The sequence below is a fragment of the Strix uralensis genome, chromosome 28 (assembly GCF_047716275.1).
Source record: "Strix uralensis isolate ZFMK-TIS-50842 chromosome 28, bStrUra1, whole genome shotgun sequence".
NCBI lineage: Eukaryota > Metazoa > Chordata > Aves > Strigiformes > Strigidae > Strix > Strix uralensis.
This window is the reverse complement of record NC_133999.1, coordinates 5,538,723-5,561,209: the sequence shown is the minus strand read 5'-3', so window position 1 is coordinate 5,561,209 and position 22,487 is coordinate 5,538,723. Positions and strand designations below refer to the sequence as shown.

The window sequence follows — 22,487 nt, the reverse complement described above, 5'->3', positions numbered from 1 at the left end:
CTGGAAAGACAAACGCTTAATGCAGTTTGGGGTCCCATGCAGCGTGTCCCTTAACCTCGCCAGGTGAGTGCAGGCAGGGGCTGACCCCGAAAGGGAGCTGCAGACAGAGCCAGAAGATTCTGGCAGGAAAGGGAAATGCCCAGATGTGTTTAAGACAAGGTAAAGACCTCGCCTGTTAATTTTTTCCATCTTATCATTTGCCCCATGCAGCTGACTCTCTTAGTATGAGTTCAGTGCCAGGTAAATGCAGGGCTCCCTGTTGCTGTTGAACTTGACCAGCTGAAATAAAAACACCAAATTCTCTCATTTCTTGGGGGAGCTGAATATATCTGTGCATCCTCACTGCAGTGCAGTGTTGCCATACTTGAGTAAGCTTTAAATTACCTGGATTAAGCTTTTTTTAAAAAAAAAGCTGGTTTGGGTAGTGGTTTTACTGGCAGCTGGAGTTTGATGCAGGCTGTAAAACCTAGTGGAGAAGCAGAACAAACGCTAGAGCGATTCGCTACCGATGTGCTGCACGCTGCCAGAGCTAGACTTAACACTGCACACCTTGATCTGCCTCGTGATTTCACTATAGATAAAGGATTATTGCAACAAGTAGCTCAGGTTAGTAAACAGGAAAATAATCCTTGAGATATGTAGAGCGGTTGGATTAGTAGTCGATGAGCTCTTACAACCCTACTCCTAGCTTGGAGTCATGATCCAGATAGCTTGAAATTAGAGCAGTGTTAACATGGAGATGCACTGCAACAAATTCAACCTTGGTCTAGCAGTGAGGTTAAACAAGCCCTGAGATTTTTATCGTGGATTTAAACAAGCCTTTGGCTTTAGTAAAGATGCAAATAGGAGTTGAAAATATCTTGTCAGAGCCCTGGGGATAAGGGAAGTAGTTAAGACTCTGATTCTCAAGAGTGGGTTGTGCTCCTGCTTTTCCTTACAGGCCACATTCATATGGTTTAAAATCCATCCCAATCTGTCACTTGTCTGTAAACCCTGCTCTTAGCTAGGCTTAGATTTGGTGAACTGCTTTCTCAAGACACCTGGCGCTCATGTTGAGCAGATGCAAGGAGCTGGATGGAAATAAGGTTCTCTGAGTACGGGCCTCTTGCTCATTCTGCGTCTTCAGTATGGAAACAAATCTGAAGGAAAAGCAGCTTTTCAAATAGTACAATATTTTGGGCTGCGGGTCGATGAATGTTTCCTTTGGTGACAGCACCAATTTAAGCAGCCCCCAGCTGTCACCAGCTGCGCGCTCCCAGCCTTGCAGTGACCCCTCGGTGGTGCTGATACCCCAGTATAGTGGATGGCTGCTCAGTCAGTTAGGCCAGGGAGCTTTTTTTGCGTTAGCCCGCAAAAGCCTTGCTTTTATACTCAAGCCAGATCAATTTGGAGAGTGTTTACCTGCTCCTTACCCTCCCTGAGCCACGGGTAGACCTGTGTCTAGATCCCTAAAGCCGTACTGATGTATGTGCATGGGATTTTTTTAAAGACTGCTAATACAAGAATTTCTGTCTTCTGTAGTTAAAACTATCAGGGAGGTGAATTCCAGTGGAGAAATAAAAGTCATGTCTTTGTTGGTATTATTTGGTTGGAGGCTCTTTTCTTCAGGGGGAACTTAAGATAATGGCAGCGTTTGAAGATGTTTTTTTTTTTCTTTTTTCCTAACAAAACTTTATGACTGTGGATTTTCCCTACATTCGTTTAGAAGACTCTGTAGAAGATGCTGCATTTGTATGCAGTGACTATTTCAAAGTTTTTGAAATTGAACCAAGTTGAGCTTGCTTTCTTTGATTCTGTCAGTATGTTTCTTTCTTTTTCTTTTTTTTTTTTTTTTTTCCTTCCGGGTATAGCCAAATCTGTCAACTTCCTCAAGAGAATGGACTTTCTTGTTGTGCTGTTCAGGTTGATTGGAGATGGTTGAAAACTAAATGGGTGAAACTTTACCCATCTTCAGTGTGGATTCCTCCAGAAGTGACTGTTAACTGCTCTAATGACTTAATCTGAACTGCAGCAGTTAACCTCTTCTGATCCTTGTGTGTACAGGGGAAAATCAACTGGCATAGCAGATTACCAACCAGTGTCCCAGGCAAGGTGATTTTTGGAAGATCTTGTTCTGCTGTAGCTGTTCCTGTCAGTGTCTTTGTGTGAACCACGTAAGCAAAATAGCAAGAAAACTCAAGCCCGAAAAGATTCTGTGGGGCCATTTCTTCAATAGATTTATTTTAATTTTGAATGCTTCTTTATGCATTTATCCTTACAAGAGAAAATGCAGATGGCAGCACAGAACGTTTTTAATTCCATTGAAGATGATGGTTCATGTATTGCTGGAAAAATTTTATTTGTATCAAGTGTTCTTATTTATGAAGCCTCAGTGATCATGAAATGGTCTGACAGCAGTTACAGTGTGTTTTATTTTACTTAAAAGCTGCAGAAAGAAAATATTGGCAGTCAGGATGAGTAAAGTGGGATGCATCATGATGTAGTGTAAGGCAGGAATAAAATAAATCATTTAAAATGAAAGCTATTTGCCATGTTCTCTAGCCATTCCCAGGGGTGAAGTGCATTAAGACATTGTGCTAACTTTGTGGTACTGCACATAATATTTCTATCAGTACTGGGGAGCCTATTTTCTTTATGGCTAAATATTTTTAGTTGTTGTAAACCAACTTATGACAATGTTTATTTGAAGGCAGAAATCTGATTACATTTGGACATTTTCAGCTTATGGGAAAGCAATGTCTGCTATTTGAATGGTCTTCTATTGGAGATGAACCTAAATGTGGATTTCTTGCCATGGCAATTTGGCCATGAGAGAAGTAGAACCACCTCCTTGGGAAAGGGAATTGGGGTGTCAAAACATGGCTGGCACTTGGTAGGGAAAGGAAGTAGGAGGAAGAGCTGGTCCTCTAGTTAAGAAGTCTCCTGCTCTAGTTTTATTCCTTGCACTCAACATTAATCTTGGCCATTTCTGTTGCCAAACATAGCAATAAAAATGTGTATGGCATCAGACATACAGTGTGCCTAGCAATGCACTATGTGTCTCATGGTTTTCTAATCCAGTGCTCTCTCAGAGGTTTGATGAACATATTTTTTGGTGCTGAATGTTGTCATCAGTCTAGTAAATAGTGAATCATCATTCGCCTTGGGTCTGCAGAGAGCTGTGACTCTTTTCTTGGCTGTGCCCTGGCCCCAGAGTAGAGTTGGGCAGATTGGGGTTTGAAAACTCTGGGTTGGTTTTGGGAAGGATGAATCGGCCGCCGAGGTCACGGCCAGGCTGTTGGGAGGGAGTCCTGAAGCACACATTGTGGTTGTCTCCATCTTGTGCGGCCGGAATGTATCGAAATACTCTTTGTTCTTATCCGACAACTCCATTTTATTATTTGCAGGGGAATGGCTGGGCTTGAGGTAATTGTAAAACTAGTCTTTTAACGGGTTTATAATTGGAAATTCAGTGATGTAAATCTCCTTGTGTCTGAGTTCACAGGCCAGAAGATTAAAGTGCTGGTTATGGAGGGCGGCAGGGGAATGCACTTACCATCATCCAAGCCCTAGTCTTCCTTTTTTTTTATTACTTATTTTTAAAAAACTGCTTTAGGAGAGAATAAACTTTGTCCTGTTCTGGTGAAAGGGAGTTTACAGAGTAATTTCTTCTCACCACATTCAGGAAGCCGGGATATTTTATTCTTCCCCCAAACCCTGTGTTACTAAGCATGTAATAAAATTGATGTGTATTGCTAAGAGTGTGTCACGTGCACCTTAGAATGATGATGGTATAGCTGGATTTTAGCTTGTGTGCTGTGGAGACTGATAAATCTCCTCTGGATGAGTGATGTTTTGATCTTGTACTTGCATCAGCAAAATGCCTGAGAAAACAAGCTCTGTCTGATAGTTGTATTTTTAGGAGCAGATGGGAGCAGATTAGTCCAGTTGTAATTGTGTTTGAGGAGTTGTAAGTAGCGGCACGGTACCTGTGAGTATTTTTGAACTTTTAGGCTCTGTGTGGTATGAAAGCAATAACTGAACTTGTTTATGCGTGTTTGGATTTAACCAGCATTTGCTTGTTATCTCCGTTGTGATAGAAGGGACTGTTTTAATTTGGCACCCATTTTATGCTTGCTTTAGATTAAAATTGAAGTACGGGCTCAAATTGGTATAAATGGTGATTGACTCACTATTATTTTGGTTTTGACATGTATTTTGAATGGCTGCATGTCCCCCAAATTTGTTGTCTGAATTTATTTTTAAATCAAACTATTGCAATGCTTGTGTCATTCGAACAGTTGGCTGAAGCATTTTGAGAATGTATGGTAGACAGCAGTGCTAGCCTAGCAGGAAAGTAAGTAAAAAGCAGTTTCAGGGGGTTTTATGCACTTACATTCCTGGGCATTAACCTCCTGTTTGGATGCTTTGAGTAGTTTGGGCTCTAAATGTAGCAACACATTTTAATTGGATTTACTCTTTATTTTGCATGCCGTGAAATGGCAGCCTAGGGCAATAATGCCTATTTTAGTGGTACACTTGTAAGATTGTAAAAGTTAAAAGAATAAAGTGCATTTCGGAAGCTTTAATAGGAAAGTACCTTAAACACTCGTTCTCCTTAGTGTACTCTTAGCTGTGTTTATATGATGAGGTGGTTAATGTGCTGTTAGTGAATTTATCCCAGTTCTCAGTGCTGGGGGTGTCGTTGTTGACCTGGTGTTAGCAATGGGAAGGAAATGCTGGAAACCTTTGACTGCTGGAGTCTGCCATTAAGCACATCTTTATTGAGCATTCTTTCTTTTCTAGCACAGAAGTAGTGATCTGAAGGGTTTCTTTTTTTTTTCTTGGCCTTGTTCCTTTTACCGCTTACCTGTATTGTCTTGATTTAAGCATACAGTTCACTGGTTTTGGTTTGTTGTGATTTTAAAGAAAAGTGTGTATATGTTCTTAGCAGTATTCAAGGTCATACGGAGTATCTCATATAAACAGACATGTGACTCCACGTCACGACTTTCACTTTTTATTTAGAAGCTTGGAATGGAAATAAAATGCTGCACTGCAAAGTTAGCAACATCTTATTTTGTGTGCCGAATAAAATGAAAGTGTCCCAGGGCTCAGAGTGCTTAATGGACTGTGCTGTGATAAGGTTTGAATTTCCATGGAGTCTTTGAATCCCTGTGACAGGAAAAAAATTTCATAAATTCTACAAAATTTTAGCTCTATTACTTGCCCTTTGTGTGGAGAACCCTGTATTCAGATCCTTACCATATCTGAGCAAAGCAAACACATCCTTGTTTTTGCAGACGATGTACCCTGAAGCACCAGCTGCTTCACGAGTTACAGCAGCTTTTTTTTTTTTTTTTCCCTTTTTCTTTTTTTATACAAAATGAATTGTTTCTGAAAGTTGAGCTAAATGTTCCTGATGCGAGAAGCATTTGCTTGGTCATATATTAACAGATTGGAGTTTTTAATAAAAGCTAAAGAGCGTGGTTTACTGGTGAGCGTTTCATTGTATAAAGGCCAAACCTAAGGAATAACTGGGATTCAGACTGACAATGAAATTGGAGCTCCAGGTCCCTCTTCTGTAGGATCAGACTACAAGACATAATTGCAGTATTCTCATACTGTTCTGTCCTTTCATATATGGGAACAATAACAGTTATCAGTCATTTGCTGATATTGGAAGTATGTATTTGCATGGGTACCATTTAATTTTGTGTGTGAAATTTTGGGCGAGTATACTGAACATAGTAGTTATTATCAATATAATTTTACAGGGCTATGTTCTAAGTTTATTCAGACTGTTAGACACTTGTTGGTTACCTGTAGTTTATCTCAACTTACTAGTAGTTGCTATTAAAACTCAAACAAAAAATTATATGGAGGAGGGTGCGGCTTATTTTAGCAAGTGTTATGTTTTTTTGTTGTAGTGAGATAGTGTATCTATATATATGCACACATTTTTTTATATATATATATATATTATTTAATCGAGCCAGAAACTGAGAATTGGATGGGAGCAGCTCAGTTTGTGCTGTATTCATTTCAGAACATAGAAAACAGAAAATCTGGCTTGGTATAAATAATAATCTTTAGTGTTGACTGGCCCTACGGCTTGAAATTTCCTGGATTGCTAGTTGTGTACTGAGGTCTATAAACTGAGTTGGCTCTTACAAGTCAGGCTTTTAAACAAGCTGATGTTTTCGTTGTCCGTCTGTCTTGTTTGCAAATATCAGAAAAAGCAAAGGATGGAAGCCTGAGCTCTTTCGGAGATGGTACGTGATCCTTCTCATAAAAACATACATCTAAAAAGCCCCTTCTGCAGAAGGGGAAGAACTCCTGTAATCTTGAGCCCTGGGTACTTGTAAACATCCATTGCTAATGAGTCTTCCTCTGCTTTGGAAGGGATCAAACACATTTAATGCTTTTAATGAAGATGCCTAATAAGGCACAGTCAAATCAGGCGAAGCTGTCAATTAAGCCTTCTGTTAAGTTTCTTAGTATAAAGGAGTCTAAACCCAAAGTATTATCTCCTCCTTGGCTGTTTGGTTTTGGTAAAGATTTTATGATGGGTATCAGCCCAATTTTTAATCTCACTTAGGTCCTCTGTTCCTTGCTTTCTAAACCTCCTGAATCGTAGACTGCAGAACAGTGCGCCGAGTGTATTAAGATCTGAGTCTAATTACTGTTTTTGTTCTGGAGGCTGTTGTGACAGGTAATGTTTTGTTGAATGGCAGGTAATAGATTTATTATGGAGACAGCACAGCATGTGGGTACCTTCAAAGGAGACTCTATCTGTATTGGTCTTTTCTCCTCTTAATTATTCAAATCGAAAATTTTGTTTGAGGGCAAAATGTATGCTTAAATGGTATTACTCCAAGTAGTAGCAGCAAAGAATTCTTGCATTTTAAGCAATGCCAATTAAGAATAATTGCGATTATTTTTTTTTATAAAGTAGTGCTATACAGACATCTGCAAAAGAGCCCTGAAGGTGATGGAACCAGTAAGGTACAATATTGAAACCACAGCGTATTTGCTAAAAAAGGGTTGTTTTACTGACAAAAATCACAAAAAAGTATTCCACTAAATGGTGCCAAAATACTTTTTTGGAAAAGGCATGCCTTGCTGAAAAGAAAAAGCTTTCCTTCAATAAACTATAGTTGGTATAAATATTATTATAAGTAATGTGAACTCTTGTCAAAATATTATAATTTTTTGTGCTTTTCCTGAACAATCAGTTCGGTATTAAGTGGACTGTTCCATTTCTGTCACTTCAGTTGGAGAATTCACGTAGCCTTCTTCAACAGTTTTGTTCCTTGTAGGGATATTTAATGCATTAATATATATTGAATGCATTCTTAATTAACCAGTTACGTATGGAGAAAAATCTTCAGAGCTATTGGACTAAATTACGTCTTGCGTCTCTGCATGGTAACATGTTATATGACTTACAGATTAGATGTCAGCTGGGTTTCAACAGGTCCTAGTTACCTCTTGTCTCTACTAATCATCCCTGCGGAGTCAGAGGACTCACCTGGTGGCGCCGCATTAACTTCTGGAGCCGCGAGGAGCAAGATGTACAAATGCACGTTTATGAGGAGGTCGGTCGTGATTGCTGTGCATGTAAACACTTTCACCTAAGCCTGCCTGTAACATGAGTGCGGGAAGTTAACCAGCAAGTCTGGTTAAACACAAGCCTGTCTCTATAAACACTTCAGGCTCGTTGTGAAATTAATGAATTAGTAATTGGGTGGCTTAACGTGTGGGAATCAAATGCAGGGTTGCATGCAGTTGTTTAGTATGTGGGCAGAGAGTAAGTAGTGCTGGTTCAACTTAAAAATCATTAATGGCAATAATGACTTAATTTTTCGCTATGGCTATGGGAAACCAAGCTGTGCGTAGGGACCAAAACTCATGGGACAAACAGTTGATCGACAGTTATCGGCAGTAATAATAGCATCTGTTATTCCTAATATAATTAATACTAGCATCTACTATTGCTCTACGGCACCAATAGAGGATCTGCTTGTGCCCTGCCTTTTGCCAGTTCTAGCAGAAAGAAATTCTTTGGGTGTTGGCTCCATGTACGGACTCAGTGGCTGTCAAACCCAGCACAGTGACAACTTACTTCTGGGCAGGTATTGGAGCAGATGTGTCAGGATCACGCACGCAGCAGTCTGAAGCCAGAAGATACTTGGCCTGCAGAACGGAGGGTGCTGTGTAACACAGCAAAGGCTGCCTCACAAAAGCACATGAAGAATCATGCTGTCTCTCCCCCTCAGCGCTTGGAAGCCTTGAACCGTTTCCTCTGCAAGTGGTATAAATTTGCTGATTATTCCCAGGAAAGATTTCTTGAAATAATCTTGAAGGAGTGAAAGGTCACTGAGGAAGGAGGGCATAACTCTCCCAACTGGATAATTAAAAAGAAAATTAAAAAGTGTGCTAAGTTTGAGATTGACTTGTGGCTATGCTTTGAAGATTAAAAGGGCTTTTTTCATTTCAGATGAAGGAGGTTGGGATTGGTGAGAGGAGGAGTTGCGGCTGCTGGAGCAGCTAGGCAGTGCTGTGAAGCTGCGTTTGCTGTTTGCTTACTGAACCGTGCGTGAGATACCTGGGTCACAAAACAGAAGTATGGCTGTCTGCTCTTTTTCCCCCGATTTTAAAACACGTACTCTTGCAGCTAGAGTTTTCAACCTGGCTGCTCACTATTTACTGCAGGTAGATTTTTAGGCACCTGAGCAGACGGTGTATTGAGTTCAAAACTGTATGAATGGTTTTTGTATAAACACGTTTTGCCTTTAGAAAAATGAAAATAATGGCAACTTCAACAAAAGGGTAGAACTTCCCATGTTCTTTGCACAGCCTGTAGCAAGATCAGCCTGCTGGTTTTTTTCTGTACAGGGATTTAACCCGCACTTTGAAACTATTTGCAGTCACAAAAATAAGACGGAGAGAGAGAGAAAGCTAAAACATGAGTGTGCTATCTAAACGGTAACAGCAAAATAATGCAAAACTAATACCAAAAAATTGCAACTTTAGCAGATAACACCAACAGATGTTTCGAGTCTAGACTTAGTATAGAAGTTTACATATCCACTCCGTTCTGCGATCTGTGACATTGAGTAAGTCAGAGCTGTTGGGCTGATCGTGGGTTTTTGCTTGTGGGTAGAACCCGTGAGCACACCTAGCGTGTGCTGCTGTGGTCTGATGTGGGAGAAACGAAGAGATTGAATTTGTAGATGTGAAGTCTAACTGTAGAGTTCCTGTTTGTAGGTTATTAGGTGTAGGGTTACTAGATACTCAGGTTTATTAGGCCAGTTGTGTGTTGTTCCCTTGGCAGAGTTACTGCATGTTTCAGTTTGGGCTGTGTACTGTTGTCTTCTAAGTGTACGTTGAAGTTGACGGTGTTTCCTCAGGACCTGGGAATACGTGAAGGTAATGATGCTGTAAGGGTTGCAGTCAGCAACCTTCCATGATGCTAGTTGACCAATGAACAGCTTCTACTTTTGTCAGTTTTTAGAAGAAAAATGATTTGAGCTTTTGCCTTTAATTACAAGCATACCTGGAGGTCCAGGAAAGACATAGGCGTCCAACTTGGTTTATGGACATGCTGAATACAGTAACAGGTCACAAAAAGCATGTTCATTCTCCATTAATTTTTGAAGCACTTTGATCTTTGCCTGTGGAGTATATGGCTTTGGCCTCACTACTCTTTTGTTGTTGTTTTTTCTTCAAAATGATTTCTTATTTCTTGCCCAGAAATCACCCGTAGGTATTTTTAAAGGCACTTCCATCTTGTAATTACTTCTTTACATATAAGAACTGTCAGTCTGCTTTGATGTACATCTCAGACCCTAGATTTTTCTTCCAAGTATTTAAAAATACACAGTTGCAGGAAAAGTTCTAAGAAACACTGTAATACAAGCTGTAACTGAATTCAGGATTTAAGAAGAAAGGAAGTTGAGCACAAAGCATTGCATTCTCTAACTGGAAAAGTGGAATTCGTTTCATGTGGACTGCCTCTAGGTATCCTTTCTGTTAGATGAGAGGGATGTACATTTTAATGGGTTGAGTCACGTACCAGGGGTACATGTGAGTAGTACCCCGGACTACGCATTGCTCATTGAATTAAATGGTAAGCTTTCAAAGCAATTTCAGTAATTCTTTGTGTATATTTGATACAGCATTAAGGAAGAGAACAGTAGACGTTTTCATATTAAAGCGTATCTTCTGGTAAGTGCTTTTTCAAGGAATTTAGAATTCAGTGGATTTATAAATGTCTCTATAAGATCAAACTTAATGGCTTAGCCTTTCTGCTGTTCCAAGTTGTGGGTGGAAGTAGATCTATTTATTCTACTAGTATGTGATGCTATTTTCTTGTGTTTGCTGTATTATGTTAAGTGTATTCTGGAAGATGTTCATGGGAGTCTGCTGTATAAATTGAATCTTTTCACTGATGTAAAAGATTTCATATTTGTTATGACTTTGTTAGGAAGAATACTTAAAGTAGGAGATTGCTACAAAAATGTAGTCAGGAGACTCATTTGGGCTGTCATAAATGAGGTATCCTACGCCTCACCCTTCTGATGAAACAGGATGTTCTTGCAAAGATGATGAGCCTTTTCCTGACAAAGAGAAGTGTGCCTTGCAACAGCTGAATATTTGTGAGGCATCTGCTATGCTGGAACAGGTTGGGGTTTGGTTTTGGGGTTTTTTTAGTTAAGTGTGGAACAGAGAACCTCTTAACAGTTTTTCAGTGACTGCATCAGACTTGCCTTTTTATGTTGTGTGCTTTTCTTGTTATTACCTGGCAATATGTGAAGGTTCAAAAGAGGGATTTAGTTACCAGGTGTTTGCGGTCATGGGGTCATATTATTATCTGGTTTGATCATATGAGATAACCATTGTGTCCTGTCAAAAACAAGCCACCGTTTTCAGTACAGCGGAAATAGGTGACTTCAAGGAATAATTTTGTCCTGGCTGCTCCAAAACTAGGAAGGATGGCCTCAGAATAAATGTTCAGACTCAGAATGTTGCCTGTAACTTGCCAGTAAGTTTAGCAACGTGTGTCTAACAGCAACCATTTGTAATTTGACTGGGGCACTCTGAAGTATTTCTTTCATCCTTAAGCTGAACACTGTATGTCTGAGAAGGTGGCAAAAAATTGGATTTTCTCATAATAATCAGAAGTGAACTCCTCCTAGGAGTAACATGCTCAAGCAAGAGAAATGCTCCCATCAGTTTAAATTTCACATATTAAGCAGGTAATAAAAATGATGACTAGCTACGTAGGATCATCACAACAGTGCTCTCTGCTCTGAAGTAGAGCAAGATAAATTGTGTACTGTGATTTTGCTTCCATCAGAAAGCACAGCAATACATAGAGCTTCTCATCCATTTATTCCCACCTGTCTTTCACAGTATTATGGAGCTTGAAGATGCACTGTAAAGTATTCCACTGTCTCGAAACAGTAGTCACAAGAGTTATATCTTGAATTAACATTCATCTCAAGTGTGTCGGTGATCCCTATTCACTGCAAGGAATTCTAACCAACCAACCTGCGATTAGATCTGTCCAGACTGTCGATCATGGAAGCTGGCTTTTAAGTGAAGGCATCCAGATTAGTAGGTGGTTTATTTGAACTAAATTATTGAGTGTGAATACTAAGTAATCAAAAATCTTTTGGATGATGAAATTCTCCACTCACCAGTGATGAACTTTGGAGTGATTAGTTTTAACTGTAAGGTAAATAGACAAGTCTTGTTTAATTGGATACTTAAGTAATGTTACTTGCATTGAATTCAGTTATACTTTGAACTGTGATATTCAGGGCAAGCAGTATTCAAGTCCCTGGCATTGTTTAATGCAACTATTTAAAAATAAATTCTGGGCATTGGAGTAAAAAAGCAAATGGCTTCTTTCTTTCAAAACTGTATGGTTTTTTCTTGCCATTGATTACTTAGTCCTGTAGCTTCCTGTAAGCACATCAGCCTTGAATCTAAAATAATTTCCAGCATATTCCTCATAAGTATTGTAGCTGAGTAATCTTGCAGGCAGCCTGTGGTCCTGTGGTGATCTTAAGATACGGTGATGTGGTAAGGACTGTAAACTTTCTCCATATTGAAATTAGAAGATGTTTCTGTTTGTGAAAACATTTGGAATTCAGAAGCAGAGAGCAAAGGAAAGAGTCTAATAATTAGAAAAGGAGCAAGCGGTGGAGGAAACTTTTCAACATCTCTTTGCAGTGGCGATTAAATGCTGGAACATAATGTGGTTTTATATACGCACACATTGCATAAAATAATCAGTGGAGATAATTGGCTTTCTTCCATGCATTCTTAGTAAATGATGAATAAAGAGTATTGCACATAATAAGTATCAGCTTTCAATTAAATGTGCCCTATTCAGTAGTTGGTTCTTTGATGCAAGAACAAGCACATGCCGATTTCTGGTGTGCTGATGATCGGCAGCTTTCAGGTCCTGACAATTAAGCAAGCTTCGGCGGCCCACGACAAACTTTTAAACTTGCGTAACGCTGACTTTGTTCATTAAGCGGAGGGAGCTAGATGGCGCCACCGGCCTGTCTTTTGCCGCCACAAATTTGGGTTCAAAAGGTGCGTTTCAGGTAAAGAAAGCTCATTATTCTGCCCTCAGCGCTGTGCTCTTGGCCAGCTCTCAGCAGCGCCCGAGTGGCAGAGACGCTGCCTGTGAACGGGGGCAGCTCTGGGAATTGGGTGCTACTTTCTGGTGGCCTCTTTTAATTATCACTTATGGTATCAGTTGTGGAAGCGATAGTGTCTCATTAATGCTGCAAGCATATGGTGTATTTGGAGAGGTTGCTGCGTAGTTGCTTCTCTCGTGGGGTAAGGGGATGGCGTACAAACTTGACGGCAAGGGATAACTTGAGGCAGGGGCTGTGATGTCGAGAAGGGTAAGGGCAGCCTTAAGACAGTGTTGTCCTCCTGCAGAAAGAGGTAGTCAGGGAGAGAACAGATTCATGTGGAAGGACTGCACAGTAATTAATGTTTTGTTGTTGTTCCAAGTCTCTGTCTTCAATTCCTGCCTCACTTTGCTCTGTGGCCCTGAACATCACTTTTATGCAGCGTTTTCTGTTAGGAAAGTGAGCCCAGAACAAATTATTATATTGTGTGTTTTCAGTTCTTGGTGAGGTTGTGGATTGCTAAACCTTGTCTTATTGAACAGAGCTTTGAGATCTGGGACCTCCTGAAAACTGACTAATTGCTAATAAAAATATTTCCATGCAAGTTGCACAATGGAGGCTTATAGAAATGCTAACTTGGTGAAGAAAATCCCAATCCTGATTACAGCTGTTGGAGTCAGGCCTGTAAATATTTATGCAACTTGAATTTTGGGGGCCCTGTCTGGGTTTTCTCCCTGTAGGTTGTGTAAAACACTTGAACCTCCTTGTTCAGGCTGATCTGTACACACTCTGCTGTTACTCAGACTGTTCACTTACTTTTCATAACTATGGCAGAGGCATGTAGTAACAGTTTATGACCGTGTGGTGTCTTCCTGCATTTCAGCCATTGTGTAACATGCAGAGATTGTGATTGGACACAGTACAGTTATACAATGTAGTGAGCCCAACCAGATTATAAAAATCCTCCTCCGGTATGTCTGCATCCTTTCAGGCTGCAGCTTGCAATTCGAACTGTTGCGCTGAGCATAGGCTGGCAGAAAGGCAGTGGAGGAGTTGGCTGAGGTGGTCTCTAGAAGTTGGTACAAGTTTCTGGAGGTAAGAGCTTCTCTGAATTCAGATGTTAATGCAGGTGATTACAAAAGTTCAACTGCTTTAGTGTGGGCATTATTAAGAAAACTTAAACTGACAAACTCAGGTTTTTAATAACTAAGTTTCAGTATCTTAAAGATATGAGGACTTAATTTTTCATGTAAAAGTTATTATCACTGTAAAGAGAGACTTAAAAGTACTTATCCTCTTTACTGTTCACCTGTAAACTTTGGCTACCTTTTCATTTTTAAAATGGGAGAAATTTGTAGTAAAAAAGAGATTTTTAGAATGCTTGACCCCAAAAGTACACGTCTTGGTTAGTTTTTGAAAGTCTCTTGAATTCCAAAACTTTATTGAGTTATGTTAAATGGAAATGAAATACTTATTTCAAGACAAGCCTAATAGATAACTCAGTGTAAACTTTTTCAAGCATGTACTCAGTTACTGGTTTTATATTGCTTACTGGACTAAAATTGTTCTCTTTCAGCAAGGAGTGAGTATCTGTTTCAAAAGTAGACACAGGAATGCCTAAGCCTTTGGAAAGGAGCTTCGTATTCAGAGTTGAAAAAGTTGGCACATTACCCTGATTTGCTTAATAAATGGAATTTTTCCTAGATGAGTCTCTAACTTCACCTTCGTTTTAATGTGATTAAGGTCTTGGAAAAAAAGTAGCTTTCATCAAAGTGCCAAGTAGAAGTACAAAGAAGGCTGAGAAAAGAACCAGTGTGTGTTCAGGTTGCTTTCTGAGTGCTGGGAAGGAGCTTAATGAACTGTGTATTAACATCCATAGTAATGTGGAGGTATCTGAATTCTTAGATTATTAATGCTCCACAGGGAGACTCTAAGGACTGTATACTATTATAAATCAAGTTAATATGTACCATAAACAGTGAGAGGTGTACTGTGCTACAAGTAAGACTATAAAGTAGTGATGTGTTTTATAAAGAACAGTGATACACTATTTCATTTTTATTTACCATGAGCGTCATTGCTATCTAGAGAACACTTCAGGTGTCATTTGATATCAGTCACTTGATGTCAAGCTGTAAAATTGTTATCTCCTAGATTTTGCTTGCACTTCTTTGAAATGTAATCTTATGGCTTCTTCTGTGTACTTCTTTCTTGGTCTTCCGATAGGACTCTGTTAATGCAAACCACTGCCTACCTGTTGATGGGATCTCCTACGGAGGGTGGTGCACACGCTGCACAGAAATCTGGCAAAACTGTTCCCTACTGGAGCATTAAGATGAGAGAGTAATGGGGTGAAAGATGAGTGAGGAATGGCTTGACCAATAATGTTTTTGACCAAATGCACCTTCAGGTTGACCTGGACTTACTGGAAATACTCATATTTCAGACATTTTTGTTCAGAATCACAGCCTTAATAAGCTCTTTTTTAATAATTTGAGTAACCAAACATGTAGTTTTTGAAAGCTGTGAGATCCTTTGTTAAACGTCTCATTCAGTTGGATTTAAAGTCCTCTTCTCAACAAGCTCATTCACACAGGAAGTTAATGAGATTTAGCTAATGTGCTTTAAATCAACGGAAGGTTTGAGCTCGGCATAACTTTCCCGTGCGTCTTTGTGTAGACATGCCCTAATAACGTTGGTCAGTTGTTAAGACATCCTATTCTGGATGGCAGTCAAAATACCAACTACTTAAAAATTCATTAGTGCCTACAAAGAAAGAATATGTTTGCGCTTTGAAGAATTACTTTGAAGTGAAGTAAGAGACTAACTCAAGACCGAAACTTCTTAAAGTGCCCATCAACTTGTTTTTTAAAACCTAAATATTAAGAAGTTTAGGCATATTTAAAATAGCAGTACATTGCTTCTAATGCTGGTGAAGGGAAACGATGTCTTTTTGTGTGGTGTGTGTTAGGAATTTGAAGTATACTTTTATTTTTTAAGTGCAGATGTAGTTTGCTCCTGAGTGGAGGGGGAAAATCTCCTCTGTAGTATTTAAGGATGTGGTAGCATTTCAGTGTGATTTCATTTCATGGGAAGGAACTCTGGGTGCAAGAGGTGTCTGGTAAAGACAAATCACAAGTATTTTTTGGATGAAAGAGGCTCAGTCTCAAAATAGCCTGAGGAAAAGCTCTACTTAAGACTAAAGCGGGAAGATGGTTTTTACATGTAGCAACAGAAGATTAAGTGCGGGTGCTGTACAGCTTTTTTCACATCTGTAAGATGGTCAAAATCCCCTGGAAGGTTGAAAAAATGCCCTTCGGGCACACCTACGTATCTGGAACAGTTTGTGGGGTAGAGGACCTCACGGGTCTGTATCCAGGTACCGATCTGGAGATGTAATACTCGTGGCCAGCAGTGTGAAGCAATTGAACTTGTGGTTCCAGGGCTGCAGACAGTACTTTGATTGCATCATGTTAAGTACTTGCTGGGCTTTATTAGCCGCGCTGATGAGATACTTGTTGACGAATTCTTTGAAATGGGGAGGACCTTTTGCTTCGTAGGAAAACATCAAGCGACTTTTTGGACGGCTTTAAGTAGCAAAGTTGCTACTCTTTTGATTGCTTGAGATTTGGTCATTAATATTTTAAAACTCCTTGATTTTTAACAATTTCTCAGAAACATGTTTCTTAGGCTTAGTGTATTTATGCTGTTAAACAGCAGATGTGAACAGCTATGGCAGGCTGGAGAGTAAAAGGGGGAATCTTATTCTGAGGTTCTTCTGGTATTAAAAATAGCATAACTCAAGACTTGTAAAAGTGAGGACTTGTATAAATACAGACCACAGTGCCTGTAGCTGCCATCTGATGCACAGAAGACAAGGTGTGTCTAATAACAGGAAGAGAGTCTTTGTTTTTTAATATTGTAATGGCAGAAAATCAGTACAGAAATTTTGTGTGATGGGCGTAACTAGAGCCAATAGCAATCTGGAGAAAGCTGCTGTTCCAAAATTAACTGGGAATTGCCTTGCTTTTGTGTTGAACAGTGTGTCTGGCCAGGGGTAGCTGTACCCTGTAAGTAAACTTGTCTAATTGGAGCCTCCACAAAATTCCTTAATTGTCTACATTGCCAGTCTTGAAAGCACAGGAGCACTCCTGTTTCCCTAATCAGTTTGGTACAGTGTTTCGGTGAAGGAGTTTCTTTCAAAACTTCCCTGATCTCTTGGCACCCATCCTGCCTCCTTCTGCAGCCATCTGCATCTCCCTGGATACTCTCGTGCTGATCCAAACCGTGTGTCTGCCAGTCCCCCTTCTTCGTGTCTCTTGGCGAACGTCGGCTGGCAACCAAACTGTAAGCAGCTCTGTCCCACAGCATGCAGTTTCTCAGTAATAAGTCCCTAGTGCTGCAGAGCAGTATTAGCTGCTTGGCCTAAATGCACTTTTTAGAACTAAATAAGCATATATGTGGTGCGTTTGTTACTGGCTTAAATTCTTCCTAACTGACTGATGCTACAGGAATTGAGAATTTACCTTTAGTCACAGTCAACAGCATGCCCTTTCCAGAGACAGCTCTGCAGGGCTCACAGTATCAGCTACTGAGCGAGTGAAGTGGATTTCAAAACTGGTTTTATCTTCGGCTCAGATGTGGTACATTTTAACAATAAAATATCCTGACATGCAGGGAGTCCAAGTCCCTTTTTTCACATCCCTGTCATGTGTCCGTTGCCAAAAATACAATCTCAGATGTAGAGGATGCCTTGATTTGTATTTAAACACATCATGTGCCTGAGTTTCAGAGATGCCAAACACTTGAAACTGCCATTGGAGGTGGTGGAACTCCAGACATACTGCAGCAGTTCAGGTTATTTGCCTCAAGTGTTTTGAATTTATTTAAAATTTAGGTGAAGTTAACCTCGGTTGACGTAAGGTTGGACAACTTCTGGCTGAGCGTCACCTCTGCTTGCAGGAGAAAGTTTTTGTTATTCACATGAGTCTGACAGCTAATTACAAATAATAAATTGAAGATTGTAATTAAGCTGTCACCTTAATTTGATTCTAATCTCCTTAGTGTACGCAACAGACCGAGCTCTCTGGGCTCTTCAGCCATCTGGAAAAGCCAAAAAGGTCCTGGGTTGGATCTGACACCAGTCCTTCCTCGGGGCGGTGCGACATGTGCTTACCAGGTGGCATACCTACATTAGTGCTCCTGGGAGCTTTTCCATCAGTATGCTCTAAAGAATGTGCTGTTTCATCGCCAGCTTGTTTTATAACCACGCCCGCTGTGCTTCCTTTACGAGTATTTCCCTTGCGCAGCAGTGTAAGGCCACTGAATGTAGGTCAGTTCCTGATTTTCCACGGTTGAGATGGAGAGAACCACAGCTATTGATTAACTAGTTAATTCTGTTTAACGCTTCCACTATGCTAAGAGATAGGAGGGAACACAACCTTTCAGAGTAGCTAGGATTCTCCTCTTAACTCTTTCACCAGCTGGTTTACTTGTGTCCTAGACCTCCTCCAGCAGAACTTAGTGTTTGAGGGAAAGCAACACAGCAAACCACGACTATAAGATAGCCAGTTTCCATTTGTCTTTGCAGACAGCTCTGCCACTTTATAGAGCGGTAAAACATTTGTGATTGTCCAGCAGCTTCTGGTTGTGGCTATGATTTTAGGAGACCCTGGTACCAGCTCTAAAATGCTGCAGCCCCATCATGCAAAGCACTAAATCAGGCCACTAAGCTGTGTTCAAACTTTGTGCCCATTGCTCGTGTTTATCGGCTCAGGTTTATGCTGGGTCAGCAGTCTCTGTCCTCAAAGCAGCTGCACAAATCAATACAGAAAGTCTAAAGTATTTTGGCCAACATCTTTGTATGGTGGGCCTGGCTCAGGTGGTAGAAATTTGAGATCCAGTTGGAATTTGAAAGACACTCATGTATTTAGAAGGTTTTTGTTTTGAGTTTGTCAAATAAGGAAATGCATAGAGCTGCTTCCCTCCTAAAGCTTCTGGGGGGAAAAAAAGCACATCATTCTTACACTTTGGAAAAACTGTCATTTTGAGAGTTGAAAGTCATTGTGACAATCATGGGGGAGCCTAAAGTCCAGACTAAGCTTCTTCCAAAGGGTGAACCTCTAGGTCTGCTTTTACAAATGTGGGGTGATGAGCTTCACAGTATGGACACCACCTTCTGAACACAAGCATTGCTTCCCAGTTCTGGTGCTGCCAGTGTGACAGCACCTGACCAATTGTTGACTCTTCTAATGGATGTTTTAAAAAAAAAACCAAACAAAGAAACCAAAACCAAACAAAAGCCCCAACAACCAAGCATGTTGCAGTCTGGAGGTCAGATTGGTTTTGTTTACCCTGGTCTTTGCTTTGCCAAGCTCTGGATTCAAATGTTAAAGGCCCTCAAACATAGTGTTGTAGAGGTGAATGCCATCACAGCAAATCTGATTTTTTTTCTTCTAAATTTGTCATTTGTAGTTGTTACTGGGTGTTCTCAGACTAATACGGAAAAGTAGGGAACGTTTTTAGTGTGGTTCAGCCAAAAACTATCTAAAATGATGCTGCTTTTAAAGAAAACAATGCATGCAATGGAGAAGACATATACAATTGCCTACTCCTTTACTGGGGTTCACAGTCCATTTTTCCTTCCCACGGTAATAAGCATTTTGTGTATATATATATATTATGTCTTGACCAAGTTAACTCTTGGATCTAGTAAGAGATGAGTTTTCAAATTTTTTTCTGGATATACTTGCATGAAGTTTGGCACCTTGTGAAATAGAAGCTTTTCATGCAGCCTGTCTTGGTCTACAGGCAGATTTCTCTATAGGAAAACCTTTGTTGTATACTTAAGTGGATGTTTTTATTTGTGATAGGGGTTCCAGAGTAATGACTTGCAGGCAGAAGCTGCGGGAAGAAAAATACCTTTAATTACAGTCTTGCGTTGTACGTTGCCATCTCTGATGGTTTTTATCTTTTTTTCTTCCAGTGAACTTTGAAATGCATTATAACTCGTTCAAGCAAAGTAGGAGCTCCCTTGGTAAAATAGAAAATGTGGTATAAAAATGCAGAGTGTAACAAGTATGATGTTGTGTCAAACCAGACACTTTTGTAGCTTTGTGTCTTGTCCTGCTGGTACCAAGTCTGGAAGAAGATTTTTGTGTCAGAGAGAAGACAAGCATGTCGAAGACGCAGCGTGGCCTTTCTGCAGCTAGGAGGGTTTTCCTCTTGTGAACTTGCACCTGGACTATCCCCTGCAGTAGGCTACTTGTCTAGATATTAATCTTATCTAAAGCATTGTAAACCCATGTCAGCTTTTGGCCTTCCTGGGTTAATCATGTATGAGCACTGAAGATAATTTGGTACAGCAAGAGATGAATGTTAATCAGTATCCTGGTGGAAATTTCACTTCTAGCCTTTCCTTTTGATCCAAGGCGGCAGATGATTCATTGTACTATGTGTACCTAGCTGGTGTTGAATGAGTTTTATCTCTTTTTACACGACACTTCAGCTTCTGATCAGTTAGATTTGCTATGGAGGGCTATAAAATGGCTGAGTCATCTTGTTTAGCTATGCTCAGTTGGTGGGATAAGAGGTCTGATAAAGAAGAATGATATCTTCCAGATAACCTGATCTCCTGCTGCCTAAAGATTTCTGTTTCAATTTGACACTTTGATTGCAGAATAAAAGTATTCTGAAACTCTCTGATTCTCATCTGTGCCATGAAGTTTAATTGCTGAGTAGAAGGAAGAAGAGTTTGGAAATTTGTTCTCGTTTTCCATGGACGCACATGTGTGTAGTGTTTGTGTGCGTGTATATGCATGTACACACACACACACACACTCTCCCTCTCTAGGAGAAGTAGCAGATGGGGCTATTTTTGCCTGGTAATTTGGAATCACTTGTTTGTCAGCATCTCAGAACCCTCATCCAAACACCGTCATTCTCGCTATTGTGTTTTGGTTCAAGAATTCATACAAGGCACAGCCTGTTTGCGTGCTTTCCTGATACAATTCTCAAGAACAATTCCCGAGGAATGATTATATCTTCTTTGAGAAGATAGCAGTCTTACTGTTTTGCAGTGCGAAGTAAAAGAGGATTATATGGTCTTTTCTTTTGCATCAGTGGAGGTGCTAGTAAATGCTACCTAAGAAGCTTATCGTGCCAGAATACCTTAAACCAGATCTCCTGAATGGCAGGTTTCCTGCTGGTCTAACTCTTACACTGGTGTTTTATTGGCATGGCTGCATTTGTTAGGGAGGTGTCATTCTGCCCTTTCCCTTTTCCTTTCCAATCTGAGATGATAAAGCTGCCAGACTAAACTACGCCTGTCTCCATCAGTGATTTTCTTGGAGAATGAAATATGCCTACATTGACAGAAAAAGACAAACTCTTTTCTTTTTCTTGTGTGCTTGAAAAAAACCTCTCCTGCCTCTGCAGTAAAAGCAAACAAAACCACCCAGACACCCCCAACTGCCCCCAAACCTTTAACTAGTATCTCCTCTCTAGCCTCTTCATGTCACCTCAGACCTGCGTAGGCAGCTTTGAGACGAATGTTCTTGTAGAAACGTGAGGAGGCATCGCCAGTTACCTGTGCACAAACTCAAGAAGCAGACAAACTAATTTAAAGTGGCTGTTCATGTCTGGAGATGTGCACTTTTGAAGGGGAAGTCTGTGGTTATTGTAAAAATGGGGATGTCTTTTTTTCAGAACAGCATGACAGTGAGTACTTGAACTAGTTTTCTCCTTCAGTCTTAAATTCAAATGAGAAATAATTAATTACGCTATCTTAATATTTACTTTAAGAAACAAGTCTTAATTAAACCCTTATTTGAAGGCACTATTTTCCATTCCATTTTGATTTAAATAGGAGTGCTTCAAGGGTATTTCAGCGCCCAAGTAATATTTCTTATGTACGTATATTTTCTCTCTTTAAAAGTTACATTGCTTTGAAAGATTAATATCTCTTTCACCTCACGTAACCAGAATTTTCTAGCAAATGGGCAATTAACAGCTATTAAGAGGTTCTAAAATATTAGTACTCGGTAATTTTTCAAACAGTCCTAAATTGCCCCTAGCAGAAGGGCCTTTGCTAAGTTTCATTATTGTTGCAATTACGGTAGACATTCAAGCTGCTGGTATTTTCCTGAGCAGCATTTTGGAAGGGAGGTTAAGAAAAAACCCAAACCCTACTTTTTTGCTTTCTAATATATACATAGCTTGTTTTTTGAATGTCCATGAGCTGCATTTCCCCCTCTAGCAATTAAGTTGAAAATATTAACTTGCTTTTGAAGTAACGGTGGTGTGCAGTGGGTTTTGCTGCTTGAATGTATTCCTGGCTTTGCAGAAAATTTCACTTGATAGGATTTTGAAAAGGCTAGTTTTCAGGTTCTATCATGTACTTTCATCTGTAGCTTAGCTTGTTTCATCCGCAGCTGTCTGCAGCTGCAACTTTCGTTTTTGAAGCTCAGTAACCACAAGTTGCAAAACTTGGTCTGCTGTGGAATTTTTTATGCTCTCCTGGGGGAGGTTTAGGTTTAAATCTGTTAATTCATGTTCCTTAGTCTTGGTAATGGCAAAAGCAGGATGACCATGGACTGGCAGGTCTAATTTAAGGAGGAAATATGGGAAAACTATACTGTAGTGACCCATGTGGGAAAACAAAAGAGAACCGGTAAGCTCTACGATCGTTCCTGTGCCAAAATAGTAGTGATGCTAATTAAAATGCACAATTTTATCCTGAAGCAGTTGCTTCAGCATCATCAGGCAGATTACTTGGAACGTCCCTTGCGCAACTGGGGTAATTCCAGTAAGCGTGTTCAGCAGAAAGGGCTGTGTCAGTCTGAAATA

At 40.1% G+C, this 22,487-nt stretch overlaps 1 protein-coding gene across 1 annotated transcript in view; it reads left to right on the top strand.

Moving 5' to 3' along the window:
- Nucleotides 1–22,487, top strand: part of TMEM230 (transmembrane protein 230) — a 43,178-nt gene that overhangs the window by 20,087 nt on the left and 604 nt on the right. The gene's annotated exons all lie outside the window — the stretch shown is intronic.